A 22,474-nucleotide genomic window follows, 5' to 3' on the forward strand; every position below is an offset into this window, starting at 1 on the left:
TATTAATCATTTTTATATGAATATTTTTGAGTTGTGGAACGGATCATATGAGTTTCCATTAAAATTCGCTTTGATATACGAGTGCTTTGGATTACAAGCATGTTTCCGGAGCAAATTATGCTCGTAAACCAAGGTACCACTGTATTTAGTAATTTCCTATATACTGACAAGTTACTCCATACAGATAAAAACTGTCCCAATAGCATAATGCTGCCGCCACCATACAATGAAAGCTTGTTACCCAAGGGACATTTGATGCTCGGGTTATATCAGATACAACATATAGCATGATTTCCTTGAAGCCAAGTCCTTTATAATAAAAAAAAAAATCTATCAATACATTATTTAAAGTATCAAGGGGCATTTTGATTTGGTTCTTTCCATTTCCCCCATTCATATTTGAGCTATTGATGACCATTGGACAGTCTCTTCCATACCAGGCACAACACTCTTAGTGTTGTCTCAGCAGGCCTCTGGTGGCTTCTGTGGCAAATGCTCTTCTCACCCATCTGCAGCAGATTGTAGATGGCCCTACATGCCTTCCACTTCAAATGGCTGACTTGACTGTGCTCCAAGGGATATTCATCCATCCTAGAGCCTGAGACTATGCTGGTAAACACTAGGCATAAAGCAGGATACACCCTGGGAAGCAAGCAGGGAATATTTGAATGTGCTCAGTGCCCCCTCCCCTCCAATCTGTGCCTTTCAACAAATCTTAGAATTTGTATTAAAATGTCCTTTCATCCAACCATCTGTCCAACCATCATCCAACCACTCACTCTGGGCATGGTCATGAGGGTGTTTGAGCCCATGCCAAGCAGCACAGGGCACATGGCTAGCTATACCCTAGGCAGGACAAAGGCTACACCTGATGCCCTTGATATCTATCCTTCCAGATCTTAAAACCCTAGAAACCAATATCAAAAAGGTTTTCATCTTCAAGATTTTATCTTTGCCTTGAATATACTTCTCAGCTGGAGGGTCTCACAGAGACAGATGTATTTAATATGAAATTATACAAGCAACAATTACTGGAGACAGATGGAATCTATTCAGATTACTCCATGGATTATACAGTAGCCGTCTGCACCTGAGCCTGTTTGGATGTATCATAGCATAAGAGGTAACTGCTTGTCTAGTAAAAAAATATTTTCCCCTTGCAGTATTCTGTATTACATGCAGACAAGCTATTATCTTTAGAAATGTTACATAAGTTGTCAAAACTGGATGTTTTCCTGGTTTGCTTGTTTCTCTTTTACCGTGTACAGATAGCAAGGATGATCAATCTGTGCCTACTCAAAGATGTCTCATATTTGTGGGTCCTCCCAGTTCAGATTGTCTTGTACTCGGAGTTTAACCCAGAGACAAACAATAATTGAGGCATCATATCTGTCAAATTAATTAAATTAAGCTCTCTTTGTAATATGTTATACCTGGTGATTTTAAATGTCTACATTTATTATTCTGTGAGATGTAACAAGTACATATTACTTTTCATTCCGTACAAGTTAAAAATGATAAATTATGGAGAATACATTTGCATTCCCATAAAGCAATTGAAGTAGTCATGGCAACTGATTTTAGGCTAGCCTTTTAAGACTTAGATGTTTATTATTTTCATATTTGAATATATGGCAATAAATTTCATGCAAGTATTATTACCCCTTTAAACTGCCATTCCTTTATCGACTACAGCTTTTGTCACAGTTTCTAAGACTCCTTTAACATAAACACTAAAACATTTAAGAAGCACTATGCTCAATTTGTTATTATCATTCAAACAAGCCAAATGATTTCTAGCACATTCATTATATTGACAGCAATTTGTTGAAGAAGGAGTGAAGCAGAAAATGCAGCAGATCTTTCCAGGTCCTCATTCTTGTCATGTTCCATTACTGCCTTTACAACTAAGACCACATTTTAGAACAATTCACAGCACCCTTTACTTTTTCATTGCTGCTGTACTGTTCACCTGTGGCTTCCTCAGTGATCTTCAACAAAGCAACTTTGCTCTACTGTGTCCATTTCATTCAGCCTTCAATAAGCACTCTTATATCCAGTGTTGCTACCATGCCATTGCAAAGGCCATCATATCAATGTAAAGTGACAAATAACACATTGATTGAGAGGCCTGTAGGAAAATTTTCTAACCTAGCACACCAAGAAAACATCAGAAAGTGTTCATCTAAGTGTGTAAAAAGTGACTATTTTGATACACTTGCACATTGACACAAACTAATATATACAAGCAGGCCAAAATGAAGGAAATGTGCAAATTAATATACTGAAAGTGTGCTGCCTGAGTCAATTCGGCAATTAACATCTCATCATATGGGTCATGCATAAAACTGAAAACCTGGCCCACTGCATAATTCTGGCCAAGACATCTCACTGATTGTTAGACATGGTCAAAGTCATGGTTGTGAGGATTTTGGTAAAATTTGGTGATCAATTTTCAGTCCGCTAATTCAGCTAATTCAGCACCCAGGGAGCAGTGCTTGGGGTAGTACCTTGCTGGTCAGGGATTCAAACCAGCAATCTTTCAATTACAAGTGCACATCTCTAACAATTAGGTCACCACTGCCCCTGGTAGAGGCTTCAGTGGAAACAGTCTGCTCAACTTCGGGATGTTTCATGTGGAGCAGTAGATGTAATTGTGGCATGAATGTCTGAGGAAAACTACATCACGGAAAACAGAGGCATCAATAGATGAAGGTACATACCATTTATCCTTGATTTCCAAGTGGTGATTCAAGTTAAAATTGACTAAATAATTTGAGATATGTAAATCTACAATATCTTCAGGAGATACTATGGTTTTGGCACTACCACTGTGTAGTGGATTTACATAATTTTGCATTTGTGTTTTATACACAAATTTTTGTGTAGTAAAATATGCATATTAGTGTATATTATAATAAATCTGTCATGCCCTGCATTCCTGCCCCCTTGAACTTTTCCCGGTGTCACACCTGTTACTAACTTCTTACCTCTCATTTCAGCCCTTGTGTGACTTGCACCAGATGCCTCTTGTTTGCTCCTCATCATTGGTGAATAAGGGTGCCTCCTAGTCCTATGCTTCCTCAGTCCAGTCATTGATGTCACCCCAGTGTGTGCTATAGTGGTTTCCCTTCTTGCTAACTTTGCCTTGTTTGACCCCACGCAGTCAGCTTTTACTTACCTTGTTCCCATTCCTGAAACCCCCGTTTGCTTTGCTCTTATGCCTGCTCTTGCCTCCATTGTTGGAATGTAATGGTAGCTGTAGTATATGGCTTCCTAATGCTTTGGATGTCTACCAAATATAGTGTATTTATTGGATATAGGATTTTTTTTTGTTCTGAATCAAAGATCTCGAACACATACAGTGTTTCTGGACACCATGAGGTACATGGAATTTACAATTTCATGAGACAAGATTAATTGTTGTTAATTGTTGCATTAATTTTCACAAAGCTCCACATAACTGTAGTGCCACCAGTAAAACAAGCAACATCAAACAATTCAGAGATTCAATCCATTAAATGGCCAAATGCTGTTTTTACATAATCTGAGGTGCTGCTCTTTCTCTTTCTGTTTAACAAGTATCGTAAGGGCTTGCAATGTGAAGGCAGGTGTTACTTCCAAAACTTTTCCATATTATAATTCCATAATTAACCTTGAAAGATTTGGAAAAACCTTTACAATACAAGTAACAGCTACATTCAAACTACAGTGCATTTTTAATAACTGACATTCTGCAGTCTTCTGCTGTATTTATTGTAAAATTATACATATTCAGCTCTATAAAAGGGGGACGGTACCTGAAAACCATTCTCCCAGGTTAATTATTTTTAGAAGATAATAGATTAATATGTTTAAATAATATGATTTATATTTCCCCATGCAAATAAAAGCAATACAGATGGACTATGCAGAGATGCATTTTCAAGCCGTAATTTGGAGAAGCTAGTCGTATTAAGTATTTGAGTGAAAACTATGTTGACCGTGTTTTTCATCTTGATAGGAAAGCAATGCTCCACTGCTCCTTCTCAAACAAAGGCCAAGCCACATACATCAAAGGTGACACTTGTCGACCCACCATTCTATCTTCTCACATGACTTCTTGTCAATCGAGACACAGCTCTGCATCTCCAGCTTTCACTGACATAGCATGTCTCATACACAAACGACAGTCAGAGGGCAAACTTTCCAAGCCTGTCAGGAATTCAAATGCTTACCTGAGAGATCTGGGATGGAGAGCAAGAACTACAATATGAGTGCAATTTAGAGATCATTTTCTACGTTTTACAGCAGTGTATCTTAACCTGGTCCTCAGAGACCCCCAGACAGTCCACGTTTTTCCTCCCTCTGGGAGCAGAAATGTGGACTGTCTGGTAGGAAGCTGGGAGGGAGTAAAAATGTGGACTCTCTGGGGTCCCTGAGGACCATGTTGAGATACACTGCTCTAGAGTACCTAAAACTTCCATCGTGTAACCCACTTCTCCAGCACACAGTTGTGGCAGCATTCAGAAGAATCCTGACTAAATCATTGTAATTGTTTCCCATTTCATGAAGTTCTCATGCAGATTATCTGTATATACTTTGTGCCTTAAACAATAAATACCAGCAATGAAGACAAACTAAAATCCATGTAGCTCCAGCATTGTTTGCTATACACAAACATCCATAAAATTATTTAAAGAACAAAATGGATAGGAATCACACATGAACAATCCTGTTTGCAGTCACATAACACTGAATGGCTACCCTTAACATACAAATCATCCCAAATCTTGCTGTTATTCTGGATAGCAGCAAATAATTAGCCTACCTTTCCTAGTGAGATGTTTACAGACCTGCTGTGATGATGTTGTGCAGTGTGAAAACCTTGAAAGAGGTGTTAATGAGCTGCTGTGGTGAATGAAGCAGAAAGGTACTCTGACTGCTGGACAGCTAAAGTTTAAGTGTAAATGACAATTAGTGCCTCCGTTAGCTCTGTCTTGTACTGTACAGTAATATTTAATGAAACTCATTATTATGATACTTTCTTCTATTAATGTTAAGAACATAAACAGATTCACTGGTTATGTGTTTCTACTTGTCAAATTTTTAAATTAACTATCTGTGGTAACATTTTGGACAATAACTTTCCAGAAATAACAATGTATTTCCTATAGAATGCCATGGTGTTTGGCTTTAGACTTCATCAGTACAAGTGCTTCCTGGGAATGCAAATAACTTGACAACATGGTGCTGTCTTTTCAGAGTTTAATTAATTATATTTTAATCTTAGCTTTCATTAAGGGATATCGTGATGCAAAGTAAACAGATCAATTTAAAATCCATCCAGAAATAATTATCCTATGTTCATGAGTCTTCTGTGATGGTGTTGCATGGTGAAAGAACAATGAATTAAGTGTTAACAAGCTTTTATACTCAATTTTATACTCAAGTAAAAAGTGCTATAACTCATCCACAGAAAAGCAGCTTTGAAACACATTGTAACAGCTACATTTAATTCTGCACTGCTGCTTTAAGACACTGTTTTTGGGATGACGTCACCCCATTGTACATGCATTAGCATGAGGAAGTAAGGGGTAAGCACAAGAGGACATGTGCTGTCCTTATCCATGTGAAACTTAATTCTTAGTAGCACTGTTTTGTATACTTCCACTGCTGCCCCTTTCACTTCAAGTATGGAAGGAAAGCAAGCCATCTGACCTGGCATGATATGGTCAGTGTGTACTGTACATATACCAAATAAAGGTGTAGTTTGAAGCACTGCCAAAGATGTTATTTTTGCACAAACGATATGGACAATGAGGAGAAGTGAAAACTCACCACAATAAGCAGTTCAACTTGACAAGTAAGGTCTTCATTTTGTAATGATACCAAACCTCCAGTGGCTTTTTGTTGTTTTCTTTCTTTGAACCCCCCACCGGACACATCTTCACACCCACATCAACAAACGCAAACTTAATGATCCCTAGTTACAGGAGTAGATGTGACAGCTGCAAATCATTAGATATGCAGTACACATGCAGCTAGAACTGTGTGAAATATATTACCTTGTGCTACTGTCAAAACTGTACAAAAAATGCTTTTCAAATCCCAATTTGGTACCAGTGTCTAGATATCTGTGCAATCACAACCAGTTAATCAGTTTGCATTTTGCATGTGCAAGTTTGTAATTTTTCCACATCCCCATATCATATTAGTTTTTGCTGAATTTCTCTCTCTACCTCTGCATCACAATGTCCTATAACACACATTTCCAACACATCTCTTAAAGGCATATCTAGAAACCCATACAACACATACAAAAATATGAAATAAATGAATATAAAATTAATTGAAATATCTTATTGCATAGAAAGTCATATTTCATGTCAATAAAACACAGGCCAAATCTTTTCAATTGCTTTTCAATTTCTGACAAATGCAGATCAGCAATTGGTTTTTATACAGCATCAGGTGTCAAATGCAACATTGAAATAAGCTAGAATTGTGGAAAATGAGGTGGAAGATTAAATTATTTGGTGGTGGTCATGGTGACATGTAAACACTTTAAAATTTATCTGTAGGAAGAATGGAAGTGGCTACTCAAAGAATATAGCATATCCATTTATTGGACACCATTTTCAAAAATTATGTGGTAATACTGAAATATGTCACTATATGTCACAATGATATACTGTATACCAAAATGCATTAACACACATATTTGTAAATATGAGCAAAAGACAAAATTGACATGCAAAATTGCTGAATGACTAAATTAGCGTAAGATATGTTGCATTTTTATATACAATGAATCTAGCTATGCTATCTAGCTAATATATGACACTCACCTAGAGTGTGTGTCTCTAAAATGATACCAGCAAAGAATATACTTTTCCCATCAAGTTATTCCGGATCGCGTGTAATATTAAATTATATGAAAACCTTACAGCACCTAAGATAAAATATCTCATAAAGATTATTGCCTCTTTGTTGGAAATGTGTTTTTTGTTGTTGTTGTTTTTCTTTTTACATCTTCTCAAAGAATAACAAGAAATTTGCATCATATGTTTACGAACATATTTTTTTATGTGCTTAACTCCAGAGATTTCTGATTCCAGAAAGGACAATGCTTCTTTCCAAAGCATTCTGCTTTAATGGTTATGGACCATGACATCTGCATCTAGGACTCAGTCAAGGTGCAACTTTAAATTAGGTCCCAAACCGTAATACATTAATTAGGAATTAGATGCTGATGATTAGATTCTGGAATTCTCCAGAGTCATGTTCTACTGGCTGAGGACGGGATGATAATCCAGAAAATACAACATAAGTGGAGTATGCACAATGTACTGAAAGCCTCATACTATATTGCCGTATTATATTACGCAATTACTGTCTAAAGATTGACATTGTAACCTGAATATCCGAAGTAGGTTTTATTGTAATGTTACTTTTTCAAAATGAAATGTGAAATGTCAGTGCACTGCTTGGGATGAAAGATGCATCATGATTAACTAATGCTGAACAATTATGAGATCAGTATTTAACTTGTGTTATTCACGACTTGTTCCTCCAGTAGTTTTTTTTTCGGTAGTTCACAAAGGTTTACAGAATTAATAGATATAATAAGAAATATAGTAACTGCTTGAGATTCATTAATGATGTAACTAAGACTTAGTTTGTGGTTAATTAAGACCAGGGGTGCCCAAACATTTTCCCTTAGTGGGCCAAAATGAAAATCTATCGGAGGACCGCGGGCCAAATGTAATATTTTACACAAAATACAAACACTAATAGTAAAGTAAAGTACTTTTATTTATCAAACAGTTATCTAACCTTCCTTTCTGTGTAAATAACATTAAACAAAATATGACAAATAAGTCCTATATAGGCATTTAGAGCACGTCTAAACTTTTGTAATCACATGTAGTGCAAAATGTCAAAGAGTGCATGTCCAACAGAAACACAACAACAGTAGCAACAATATAATTGCACCACTAGTGAGAAACATGAAGCTGTTCTTTGGCGTTTATCAGCCTATCAATATTAGGTTGCAGCTGACTCACTGAGAGGCTGAGGATGTCCTGTAGGTGTGGGTCAGTCTGAGTGCTTCTGAGCCTGAACTTGTTAAGGTTCATTACACTAAAAGTCTGTTCACAGATGTAAGTGCTGCCAAACAAAGTGCGGCAGCAAAGACTCATGGGACTTTTTGTAAATTGTTAAAATATGACTATTTATGAAGTGTGGAAATGTACATATGTGCACAGATATACTCTACATTACCCTTATAGTTGCTTGTATTTCAATTTTAGTCTTAGATATTTCAAATGTAATCAAAGCACCATGAGTGAGGACTGTATAATATACAGTCGAACCCACTTATCTCGACCTTGGCCAACTCGCCAACCCTAGTAAATCGACGTTTTTGAAGTGGAACCGCCAAATTCCCTTATTGCAATAGTATTTCTCATCGGTTATGTCGATTCTTTTATGTCGCCGAGCCCTAATATCTCGAGCACGAAAGAGCGCCAAAATCGCCACTTAACATCGGTTATCTCGATCCCCGTGACTAATCGCCGGCTTTTTAAAATGTATCACAAGTGCTAAACAGCGCGTATTCAAATCGCATTCGCATGGTAATTCGCTGAACAACGCAGGTGAAACGCGATCTAGGTAAATCCCCATCAAAACCAAAGCCAAGCATATCTGCATGCGGCAATGACAACTAAGATGAAGAAGATGCGGACGAAGATTTGGAACCAATTCCCTCTGCCGGTGAGGTGATACAAATGCTACAAAAAATTCGACAGTATGGTTCTTTTGTAGGGGATGGACTGTTTTAGACAGCATAAATAATATCGAAGCATTTGTTTTCAAGCAGATTGTTAAAGGCAAAAAGCAACAAAGCATTTTAGACTTTGTAAAGAAACCATATTAACTGCGTGTATGATACATTTCAGAGCTGTCAGAGCGAAATGACTTGTGAATGTAATTTTGACACTGCAGATTTGCTTTTTGTAACAACGGACTACACCCCGCAGGTTTTTTTGTGAGCGATCTTTGTGTTTGCAATGTTGGATAATATAATTAAAGGTTTGTATCGAGAATCGACGGTGGTTTTTATTGTATACTGGTAAATCTCCGCTTTTAGTTGGTGCACATATGCCTTTTGTTGTTAGTCGACATGCATGTGCATTTTTATAGCATGCCGATCGCGTCATCAAACAAATCACGGCAACGCCAAAAACCTGTGCATGTACATTGTAATTTATTTTAGATATTCATTGGCGGGCCAATCTAAATAGTACGGCGGGCCAACCTTGGCCCGCGGGCCCCACTTTGGGCACCCCTGATTAAGACATAAGTAATAGCATAATACTGTATCATTTGTTCACCGTCAAGTAAAGGGTTACCCATGTATCAAGTCAATACATGAACAGAAACAGATGTTAAAATGTTGGATTTAAAAAAAAAAAAAAATCAGTATTATACAGTCTCGTAATCAAGTAGCCAGCAGGCATAAAAAGATGAGTAAATGTTCTTTTTCTAAAAAATGACCACTAGATGGATCCATCCAAAATGTACCCCAGCCTTGTGTCCTGTGCTGCTTCTGCTTCTCTAGGCCCCCCATCACCCAGAGAATTATATGCAGTTGGAAGGTGGATTAATATAATCAGTACTGCAAATAGGACCTTCAAATGTAGCTTTTTGTATCAGCTAGAGCAGCACCTAGCACATATTTAAAAAAGTAATAAAGCTGTCCTTTCTAGTGATACTTCAGATGGAGAGTTTATAATTGATATGAAAAAACAAGCCAAACAATAATGTATCACAGGGGATGCATCAAAATGTGCAGTTTTATGTTAATTTTCAGTAGAGGAACATTTTTGACAGTGGAATTATCTCTGAAAAACTAAGCTATAAAGCAACTGTAGCAATTTTAAAATAAAAATATGAGAGCAACTGGTTATTGTAGACACTTGGTTGTGTGTCTAGGTAAACAGGCAGCATGTAGAATATTGACTAGCAACAGCCGTCAGGACAGCGTCTCCACAGGGAGGGAAGCCTCCACCACTTTCGTCACTTCCACTGACCATCTGCTCACCCACAAGTCTCTCCATTACAAGGCTAATCTGCCACTGTTAAACCTGAACAGACAAAAACAGACACAGCGCTTCTTTTAAATGTCCCCCACTCAAACAAGAAATGTGGAAGGTGAGGAAGTTTGACAGAGAGACATTGAGGTTGAGAACCTGCATGCCACAGTGGTGAATTATTGAGAGGGAAAAGAAATCTTTTGCTCAGCACTCTGACACATTGTGGCAATCTGACATCCTGACACATGTCTGTATTCTGAGGTGAGGTGGCTAAATTACATGAAGCAGTGGCAGGAGTATGGAACACTGGCTAAGTAATTGGACCTGTGACCTACAGGTTGAAGTCTCAAGTCACGGTGGAGAAGAAAGGGTCCAACCTCAGAGGAAGTACTTAACCCTTATCGCTTTGGTAAATACCAACTTGACTAAACTGTATGAGTTGCTTATGATAAGTCTGTTTAGTAAATCATTAGATGGATAAACGTATTAATGACAATGAATGCTCGGCATATTTGTCACTGAATCTCTAGACAGAAATGTATGGTTTGAGAAACAGTGTTTGACAGGTGCATTCTGTTCCTTAACAGAACAAATAAACACAAGGCAGATTAATGTCAGCTAAGGCTTAGGTACTTGCCATGTCAGGCCACATGTACCTCCTTTTCCCATCGATTTGAATGCAAAAAAAAAAGAAATAGAAACTTTGCAAACCTCACCGCACTGTGATCTGCTTAGCAGGCAATACACTAGCCTATACCACGTGTCGTTGATAGCGTCACCCTATCCTTGCCATCCTCATGCGAGATGCCCCACATGGAGACATCATTCACGGGCCCCGCTAATTCACTTTAATGTCTTGTACATTGACTAGGTAGAGTGGCAACCTCTTGGCGAGTCTCCCCTGATGTTTCCAATAAAGGGATGCCGCTGTGATGAAATATCTTTGTCTTCATATACCTTCCAAGTCAATTAAGGCTCAGAGATCACTCAATATTACTTTCTCACGTTAGATGTCACCATGCTCAACACAGCCTCCATTTCACAAGCTAAAGCTAAATTTAGACCATCTGACTTGTAAAATTTGAACCCAGTTGCTGTTATCTGCAAAATCAAATGTGACAGGGGATATGTTTTTATTAATTATTATTAATGACGCTTTGTTTCAGTCTCAGGAATGATCTTGCCAGCCTCTTTAAGATGGGTTTCAGTCATTCTGTTTTATCATGTCATTCACAATGTCTTTTCAATTGCCCATGTTGACGGAACCTTTCTCTTTGGCAGAGTACTTGTGGTCTGATCTGTGAGGTGTGAATACATCAAACCACACGACAATGAGATGCAATACAAGCTGAAGAAGAAAGAGCACAAAGAAGTGTGATTTTTATTGTTTCGGGACAGATCTTTCGCAAGTTCAACATCTAAAGTTTAATGTGAAAACTGTTATTTAACTAAAAAAGCTCTTTAACTGTTTCAGTGCTTTAATTAGGGCATTACATGTAATTTCCATTAGCTCTGTTGTAGTGTAGGATCCCAATTAACCTAGCTTATCACAGAAAGCATGGAACACAATGCAGGAAACACTCTTGCCTAGAGGCAGTTAATTGTCAAAATGAAAATAACTTCTTTGACAGCTCAAATTTACTGTTTCATCCATAGTAACATGTGATAGATAAAAATTATACACACCCAAACGTATATAAGGGTAGATGTTGGTTTGGTCAAACACTCATGCCATCATTTGCCTCACGGTCTTATTTTTACACACAAATGCTCCTTTAAAGATGTATCCACTAAAGAGAATGCAGGTCGCATGAGGGGGGGTCATATGTTTCAAAAGGCCAGCTTTGTAAAAAGGGGTCATCAGGTAACAGCCAATCGCGGTTGCATTGAAGCTGCTCTTTCAGGCCACATATCTGCCTTTTTGCCAGGGGTTACTTTCAAATTCCACATTTCTGGATTCAGATGATATAAAATGCTGTGTTTCTCATCTAATGGACTTGCTGTCCACCCATACATTTCCATAAACTGGCTTTCCATTAGGTAAGATGAAAATAGAGACCCTGTTGGGGATTGTTTGTCTGCCCTGTATGCAAGCAAAAAAATTCACTTTTTTTGGTTCCCTGTCTCCAGATTCTGAGTATCAGCTAGGAAGGAAGGGTGTAAGAAAAGGCAAAAAACAAGCATGTAAGCATGTTTACTGCTATCACAAACAACAACAACAATAATAATAATAATAATAATTATAATAATTTCTTCTTCTTCTTCTTCTTCTTCTTCTTCTTCTTCTTCTTCTTCTTCTTCTTCTTATTATTATTATTATTATTATTATTATTATTATTATTTTATTATAGCAACAAAAACAACACCCTATATTGCAGAAATAGCCTGCTGGGGAATTTAAAAACTCTATAATGTGTTATACCCCTGGTAATAAAGCAATAGACAGGTCATATATAATGCAAGTACTAAATAATCCTTTGTGTTGCACCTCAATACCTGCCTGTTCACAGAAGCAGATTTATGATATCCTTATTTACACTTGGCAGTTTATGCTAGTGGCCACAACCTGGGCCTAGCATCGATACTTTTAGAATCTGAACACTTTTTTTATAAGGTGCACATCAATTTGTAATTTATTCTAAACAGTGCATGGAACGGTTGTGTACCTTGAGGCTGGTTAATGGAAAATATATTTAAGACTTAATGCGGTATCACATTCCCTAAGCATTTGAACAAATATTACCAAAATGCAAATGCTGCATTCGGGAAATGTCATACTGAACTGACCATAACATGTTTCTCAACAATAATATTGGTATAAAGTAAAAAGTAAAAAGGGGAGGAGTGAAAAGGTTTAGAAACAGAACAAGATACACAGTTATCCTTGACATTCTGAAAGTCACCCACACACTACCGTGCCAATAATATTCTAAGACTATGGGTTTTATTCAGCTTTAAATATCTTGGCTTCTTGATTAAAAAAATGCACAACAAATAAGCAGTCCTCAGTCAATTATTTTTAAGTAAAACAATAAAATTACTTTTGGATGGTGTTTATATCAGCCGTACAAGCTGCTGTCCAAGGAATTTTCTAAGGCTGGCAGAAAGATGAATGGTGGAAACACGCAACATATTGCACATGGCCGTGACTCTTTTCAACTGCAAGTTAGCTGTTTTCAAGCATTCACGCATAACTACATTTCTTTGTGACATGGCCCGGTTCAAATTAAATGTGTGCTGGTGTGAAACAGCAATGAATGAATTGTTCAGCTGTCTTTTCAGCCTCATCCAAGACAAAAAGGGATAAGCACTCTGGACAGCGACACCCTCTTACTCAGGCCAGCAAACCTATGTTACAGGTTAAACTATGGTACATCCAGATGGTTTGGTCATGTGTGTGAACCTTGCTGCAGAGTAATCTGCAGCAAAGTAGGAAGAGCAGATGGGATAGTGACTAAGGATTTGAAGGCTACCAGTTCAAGACCCAGGAACAGCCTTGTTCTCGTGCCACTGAACTGTGCACTTAACCTGAGTATCACTGGCAAATGGAAACTTGTAATGCTGCCTTGGGTGAAATTCCTACTGCATGATTGATTCTAGCTCTTAGTTGTCACTGACACAATTTGGAAGAAAGTGTCACTGCTGAACAGAAAACTGCTTGACACAAAAATGTTAATCTCACCATAAAAGCTCCTTAATTTTGATCTACTCATGGCAGTAATGGAAGAAAATATTTGTATTACTTTTCAAATTATACAGTAATATCTGATCTTGATCGATCTCTCTCTCTCTCACACACACACACACAAACACACACACCTCAAATATATATTCAGGATTATACAATTATTTAACTGCATCGTAGCTTTTACAGAAGCTATTGAGTTTCCATGACAATTTTTTTTCTTTTAATGGCTCATCATTCACATCAGAGAGAAGAAAATTGCTCAGTCCTCACAAGGCTTCTCATATATTAAATTTCTCTCAACTAGATATGTTCAACCCAATTTCAATTGTTAATCAGTAGCTTGATTTCACATAGATATTACAGTATGTGAAAGGGCAAGGGAAACGGAATCTTGTGTGGAATTCAATCTCGCTACTTTGCAAGTAAAAATAGGGACAGTAATCATCTCTTTATTCCAGGTTGAATAGCCAGTCATTTGAGGCTGCTCCTTTTAACAGTTGCATAATTCCCATTTTTCACTGTGCGGGATAAGAAGCTGTCTTTTTCTTAAATCAATCAATCAATCAATCTATCTATCTATTTTGTCTAGATAGATAGATATTAAGATCTCAAAAAGCAACTCATAACCCATGCATCCATCCAAAAGGATTGTGTCACTAGGCATAATATGAAGAGTATTGTTAATAAGAAGCATGATGATATTCAAAAGTAGGTCATCATGAAAAGTCTGCATTTCACATATTGTTAGTTGAGAATACGATAATTCCTGTGTTGCTAAACCACCAAGTTTGAGGCAGTGTTCCTATGGGAATTTAACTATACGTAACCCCTTGGAATATGGGTAACAGTGCCTTATGTGAACTTTAATGGGTGAAAATGGGGCCTACTTTTTATATATGTTGTGTTTGTTATGCTATTATTAAAGCCATCTTCTTGACGAAGAACATTTTAAAAATCAGATTACATGCAGACATTTCAGTATAAAACTATACAGTAAACTTATGAGTAATACGAATACCTTCTGAAAGATGCAACATCGTTGTCCCATTTGAACCTTCAGTGTAAACATCTGTTTATGCAACTAGAAGTGGATCACATAGTGGTTTACTTCCCCATTAAGAGCAAAAAGCAGCTTTTGAGAGGGACCACGCAGCCATCTTGCATAGCTTTGCCGAATGGGTCAGCCTTTACAGCTTTTAGTGCTGATGCATACTAAGCTTTATAGTGCTGGTCCCAAAATAGACCTCAATAACTGGATTAAGCATGGTTTATATTCTTCCTTTCGCGGATATGCTGCCTCCCTGTTGGGAAGCCTTTTTTTCCTCCCAAAGGGTGAAAAAATAACAATGTACTGAGACCTGCTTTCAAATAACCTTTGAAATACAATAAACCAAGCATTTCCACAGTGCAAAGACAATTAGTGTACTAGAAAAGGGATAATGAAAAGTATATACACTCACCTAAAGGATTATTAGGAACACCTGTTCAATTTCTCATTAATGCAATTATCTAATCAACCAATCACATGGCAGTTGCTTCAATGCATTTAGGGGTGTGGTCCTGGTCAAGACAATCTCCTGAACTCCAAACTGAATGTCAGAATGGGAAAGAAAGGTGATTTAAGCAATTTTGAGCGTGGCATGGTTGTTGGTGCCAGACGGGCCGGTCTGAGTATTTCACAATCTGCTCAGTTACTGGGATTTTCACGCACAACCATTTCTAGGGTTTACAAAGAATGGTGTGCAAAGGGAAAAACATCCAGTATGCGGCAGTCCTGTGGGCGAAAATGCCTTGTTGATGCTAGAGGTCAGAGGAGAATGGGCCGACTATTCAAGCTGATAGAAGAGCAACTTTGACTGAAATAACCACTCGTTACAACCGAGGTATGCAGCAAAGTATTTGTGAAGCCACAACACGCATAACCTTGAGGCGGCTGGGCTACAACAGCAGAAGACCCCACCGGGTACCACTCATCTCCACTACAAATAGGAAAAAGAGGCTACAATTTGCACGAGCTCACCAAAATTGGACAGTTGAAGACTGGAAAAATGTTGCCTGGTCTGATGAGTCTCGATTTCTGTTGAGACATTCAAATGGTAGAGTCAGAATTTGGCGTGAACAGAATGAGAACATGGATCCATCATGCCTTGTTACCACTGTGCAGGCTGGTGGTGGTGGTGTAATGGTGTGGGGGATGTTTTCTTGGCACACTTTAGGCCCCTTAGTGCCAATTGGGCATCGTTTAAATGCCATGGCCTACCTGAGCATTGTTTCTGACCATGTCCATCCCTTTATGACCACCATGTACCCATCCTCTGATGGCTACTTCCAGCAGGATAATGCACCATGTCACAAAGCTCGAATCGAATAAACATTATTATTTATTTTTATTACCTAAAAATATAAAGTAGAACCGTCATACTACCATACATTAATGGTAGATTAATGGGAAGATTGACATAGAGAGCCTAAATAAATTCCACTGAATAAACTGCATTAGTAACATAAATACTTTGTTATATTCCATATGATTACACAAATAAATAAATAAAAAATTAAATGCTTAAATTACATCATTAGGTTTACCCACAATGGTTTTTCTTTTTTCAAATAATTGAATGGACCTTTTAAATAAAAGTAAATAAGGATAAATATTTATCAGAAAATTTTATGAAAAGTATAAACACAGTTCAGACAATTAGTTGTTTTTATGGTGCTGCATTTGTGCTGAATATAAACTGTAGATTTCAGATGAAGATAACATTTCAGAATGAAGAACAAGTGTGATTATAGTTATGAGTTCATTTCACATAAAACATCTGTTATTTACTTTATGTGTCATAATAGTAGAGATACACAAGTTCAAAGACACTGGATGTAGGTTTAAGTGCTCTGAACTGTATGTGTACACAATGAACAGAAAGAAACTGTAAAACCTCGAAGCTGTTTTAATGCTAAACCATGTCTGTAGCAAGTCTATATATCAGAATACTTTATTAATCCGGAGGAAATATGGTTCTCTTGGTCAAGTGACCTACAAATATCACTTCTATCATAATAACAAAGTGGCTTAAAAATGTCAGTTGGTCAACAAATGATTGATATAAATTTTCTGTATTAACAGCTTATTTTACAAAGCAAATCCATGGAAAGGGTCCTGAAATCAATTTAGTTCACAGAAAGAAAAGTTTTAAGATGTATGGCTGCTGCCTCATTCTGTCCTCACAGAACAGGCAAACATCCAGAAGTAAAGGACACATAAGGGTCTATTTGGACGATCTAGCACAAACCGCAAGGCACAAACCATAACTAATATGGCAAGCCAAATTGTCTTTTATTAGCATATGGCTTACTCTGCAAAACTTAATTCTTACTAGTAAAAATAACATTCTTACTAATAAAAATGCAATTTTTACTAGTAATAATATGAGTTCAATATATCTACAATGCAGATTAGTACGAATGATCATGTAAAATTAAGTTGTAGAGATCTGAAATTCACATATCCAAAATGTTAATTTCTATGTCAATTTTTACTAGTAAAACTACAATTATGGATATATGGGGCTGGAATTCTTACTAGTCAAAACGTGATTACAGATATCTACAACAGGAATCCTTACTAGTAAGAATTGAATTATTGACCTCTACAAGCTCTACGAGTTCAGGATATTTGAGGCCAAAATACAATGTTAGACAATGGGAATATATGGCTAGTAAAAATGAATTATAATGCTTTACAATACAAATTCTTGCTAGTAAAACTACAATTCTTACCAGTAAAAATTATCATTCTTACTAGTAAGGATGTTATTTTTACTAGTGAGAATTATTTTAAGCAGAGTAACCCGTATGCTAATAAAGGACAATTTGGCTTGCCATAGAGGTCCTAACTCTCTTATTTATTCAGAGGCGTGTTTGGGGCTTAATTACATGCAATGAACCAATCGGAATGCCACGTCACCTCACCTCTAAAAGGCAGCGGTGCATGATCTACAACAGCTTGCTATTTTATCGGTGTGTTTACCCAGCAAATAATATAGTTTTTCCCCTGAGGAAATGGGCGTGGTCGTGCATGTGCTGAAAAGTCGTAAGTACGTGATTTTCAGTGTGTGAGGCACGCCTCCCCTGGGGTGGCGCCACGGCACTGCTGGGGGCACGAAACACAAGAAATATCAGGTGGGGAGTGTGCTAAAATGTGTGACAGAACCAAAGTGTAATTTACATGTTTAAATTAGCAATAGCAAACAGTGCCTTTGGGTTTTTTTTTCTTTCAGACAGTTGTACCCTATAATAAACCATATATAAATTAAATTAAAATAACAAAATACCATTAGTGCACTTCAAGGATGTATCTTTGTCAATAACAAGTGTCATACACCCACATATTTCTAAAAAGCATTGCTTTAATACCATTTAATAATTTTTCACTGAATTTAGACGTGGCTTTTGTTGATCAAAAGCGCAATGACATTGTGCTGCCTTAAAATAGCAACGCGTCGACAATGCACCTGGCAACGCCTCATTTAAAATACTCCTAAACCACTCCTACTAGCGGAAAGTGAGTGCAAAATCATGTACTATTTTGACAACGTATAGGCATGGCGTGAAAATGAGCAATGCATTGGTAGGAAACTAGCAAAACGACTTTGCATCGCATTTTGCACAGGTGAAATATAGAGTCCATAGTGTCAAAGGTAAATGGTCTAACAGCAGAAAGGTATGCAACAGGTAGGTGTACATAGATGAAGATGTTATATTCAGTCAGGGTTGGTGAAAGTTTCTCATTTAATCTTCGGAATATCAGAGTTTGTGCAGATCATTAATAGCTTATTAGCTCCGGTTATTGCAACAATATAGTTATGTTGCAATCCTAGGGACTTGAATTGTCTGCAGTGACCAGGTGATGCATGCTGACAGGCTATTGCCTACCACTGTTCTGATGAGTCTGCTACAAATGGGGCACACTGACAGAAGCATATCTTGTTCTATCAGGACTATAAATGACAACTAGAGCAAGTCTTGACAACTCAACCCTAAATGTTTCTTTGATTTGAACCTATGCTGTAGTCATATTTAATAATTTATTTCTATATAAAACAAGTTGGCTTGATGTACATTTCAGCATCTGCATTCATTTGACATTACAATAGGTTTACTGATTTGTTGTTGAAATTTGCACTCCATTTTCTATTTTCCATTGTCATTTAGGATCAGTAAGGATGAGTGTTTTTCTCATTAAATGCACTGTTAATTTGTCTTGTATTCTGTGCATCTGGTCTTAGCAATTGAAATCTCAGTAATTCAATGCTCAAATTGTTTTGCATAGTAGCAAAGGACATCTTGGGAATGGTAACTTATTCATTAAAATAATAATAGAACATGCAGTAATAAATAATAATTCTACAAGTTTTTATGTGGAAAAAATCTAGCAATAAATGTTTCCATGGGTGTCGCCACCATTAAATCTGAGGGGGACGTGTCCCCTTCACATTTCATAATTATTCGTTTGCCCCCCCCCCCCTCCACATTTAACATAAAATATTAGTTCACCCAGTGCTGTGTCCCCCCCACATTCAAAATGCTTCTGACGCCCCTGAATGTTTCTGAAATGTCTTACTGAGATAAAAGTACATTACATTATCTTTTATAGCTACAGTATTCGCACATTAAGTATAAATATGTCGAAAATTGCCAATGCATGTCACAACAGCACCTGATTTATGAATTCATCATTTCATTGAATGCCACACATGCACAGACACACACACACACACACACACACACACAGGTTTGTAATTATATCTTTGCGGGGACTCTCCATTCATTTCTTTGGGGAAAACACTAAAATGACCTTGACCCCTACACAGCAATAACCTTATCATAAGTAATCAAAAATACAAGACTTTTGGCATTTTTAATTTTCTCATTGCATTCACAGATCTTTGTAGGAACCTGAAAAATGGTCCCCACAATGTGAAAAGAACAGGTTTTTATTATATTGTGGGGGCTATTTGGGGCCATTTTGACATATACAGGTGGACATGCCCAATTTCACAGACCAAAAGTGAACACAACTGTATGTCATTCAAAGGACATTTACATAATACACATGGAGGACTGAACCAGGTGATCAGAAAAAAATAATGGGAAAATTTTTTTTTTGTAAAATTTCAATGGAACCTTCTGAGTCTTTTGACAGAGTAAGTTTTCTTTTCACTACACCTCAGCTAGAAATAAGGCTATTTTCCATGTGTGGAAAAAGTATTGGCGTTTAGTAATTAGTTTGGTCATTAGTTACAAGGCTAACAGTTGTCTTCTTGGAGAGTTCTGAGAAACTTCCCATACTCATGGCCTTGCAAATATTTCAGAGCATAGCTCAGTCAGCTAATATAAGAGTTCATAAGAGATGCTGAACAGGTTTAGATACAGAAGAATCTATAAGAGAAATTTCAATAAAAAATTGAGCATTACTTACAATAGTTATCGTTGTTGTCATTATTACTATTATTATTATTATTAGTAGTAGTAGTAGTAGTAGAGGCAGCAGCAGTACTGCTGTGGAAGACATACTTGTAGTATGCATAACAAGCAGTTAATTACTCAAACTTGGCCTACAGTAACCCATATTTTTAGAATCTGAATATGACAAATATTTAAAAAACAAATGAATACCTTATATTTATCTAATATACACAAATGATAAAATGGACTGTTATCAAGGACATGAATGACAAGAGCACTATGTTTTTGTTCCCTTTCTTGAATGCAAGCTGGCAGACAGTTGTTGCAGGAAAAAGGAAGGCCTGCAAGGCCATTGCATTTTGACTAACACTGATAAATTCCCAATACTTGCAGGGTTGTGGGGCAAATATAATACAGCTCCCTTGACATCCCTCAAAGCTCCTCCAGTAACAAAAGTAATGTTCCTTTAGAAAATATTATACATATTGATAAGACAACACAGTGCTGAATCTTTTAAAAAACACTGAACACTGAAATATAAGTATGGAAACTGTGCATGTTATATAAATGACCCAGACCCAAATGTGATATTGTCAAATATGAATAGCAAACAACATAAAATAGCAGTTTGTGCCCTGTAATATTTTGTTATTATGAGATTTTCTTTGAACTCTGCTGCATTTTCTTACTTACCTGTCCTTTATCAGACTTGTGGCGTGCACACTAAATAAGATCATTTAGAGATTATAGCCTGTTACTTACTACCTATAGCTTTGGTAATAAAACTTACTGATGTTCGGGCTTGTTGTCCTTTTAAATGGGTATTATGAATGGAATCGTGGTCGGGTCACACTGCATTGCATTGTACATCAATAAGCATTTGACACGCTCTAAATGATACTAATATATTAGTTTCCTTTAAACCATGTTTAGTATAGTATAACTGGTAATAACAGGTTTTTATTACATTGTGGGGGACATTTGGTGTGCATTATAAAGAAACAACATAATAATATCTGGTGGACAGACACAAAAACTCTGAGAGGGATATGTACTGTAAAAGAGAAAAAAATACTGATATTGTTCCAAAATCACAGACCAAAATTATTTTAGTGAATTAGTTGACAGCAGAGCTACTCCACAGGTATGGCAAAAGACGTTCGCCTCAGGTGCAATATTGTCATAGCCCATTAATCTTTTCAACATCCTCCAATCATACTAGTCTGCTCCATTCTAATCCTTATTTAATACAGTAAATTAATCTGGAGAAAACGAAGATTCCCACAAGAGGGGGAATTACAATGAAAAATCTACAACATACAGTCCCACAAAGTTCCTGTTGGGATAAGACATCCATCCAACACATCAGATAACCGACGGACAGAGTCACTATGTTCTGTGCCATTTCTGTCCTTTTGTTTAATAGTAACCTTTATTGACCCAATATCTTTCAAATGGGAATTCCCAGAAGTGTTTACTGCCCATTCCACATCTCAGGACTGAAATATCATTCACATCTCCTGTCCTTTGCTCTCTCTCTCTTTCTCGCTCTCTCCATACTCCCCAGAAACTGATCATTGCAGGCCCTTAATGATCAAAAGTTTTAAATATAGAAAGTTTGTACTGAAATAATATTCAATAATAAAAAAAAACAGCACTATTGTTAAAAAAGGCGCCAAAACATCATGTTTTCCAAAGAAATACAGAAACCTAAAATACATTTGCTCTGTCTTGTTAAGTCAATCTGTATGACAATATTCAGACAGGTTACCGAAGATTATAACGTAGGGAACAATCCCAGTTTGCTAATTCAGTCAAAAAATTATCATTCAGGCTTTCAGATGAGAAAACGTTCTCAGCATTTATTTCTGCATACCACACATATTTTGCCTCTAAAACCCCTTGGACACATTAATCTAACAAAAGAAATCCCATGACACTTGATACTTTTAACACACCCCCAAAAATCATGCTCACTGATTATAAATCCACTACACATTAGTTCACATTCCATGTGCCATGCTACAAGGTGAACTCCCCATCTCATTCTGCTTAAAAATTAGGTTAGACGCTCCATTTGTCTTTCGTGAACACCTTAAATTCAAACCTAGTTTCGGCAACTTACAACAACACAACAGCAAAACTCACAGCATCCTGCACTATAACAGTCAGATCTTATTAACAACAGTGGTGACAGCCAGATGAATCGGTTTTACTCTATCATTAAACCTCAGAATTCCAG

At 37.0% G+C, this 22,474-nt stretch overlaps 1 protein-coding gene across 3 annotated transcripts in view; it reads right to left on the reverse strand.

The window, feature by feature from the left end:
• LOC111838542 (protocadherin-9-like) overlaps window positions 1-22,474 on the reverse strand; it is a 313,609-nt gene that overhangs the window by 285,862 nt on the left and 5,273 nt on the right. The window lies entirely within an intron of this gene.

This window comes from Paramormyrops kingsleyae, chromosome 1 (genome assembly GCF_048594095.1).
Source record: "Paramormyrops kingsleyae isolate MSU_618 chromosome 1, PKINGS_0.4, whole genome shotgun sequence".
Lineage (NCBI taxonomy): Eukaryota > Metazoa > Chordata > Actinopteri > Osteoglossiformes > Mormyridae > Paramormyrops > Paramormyrops kingsleyae.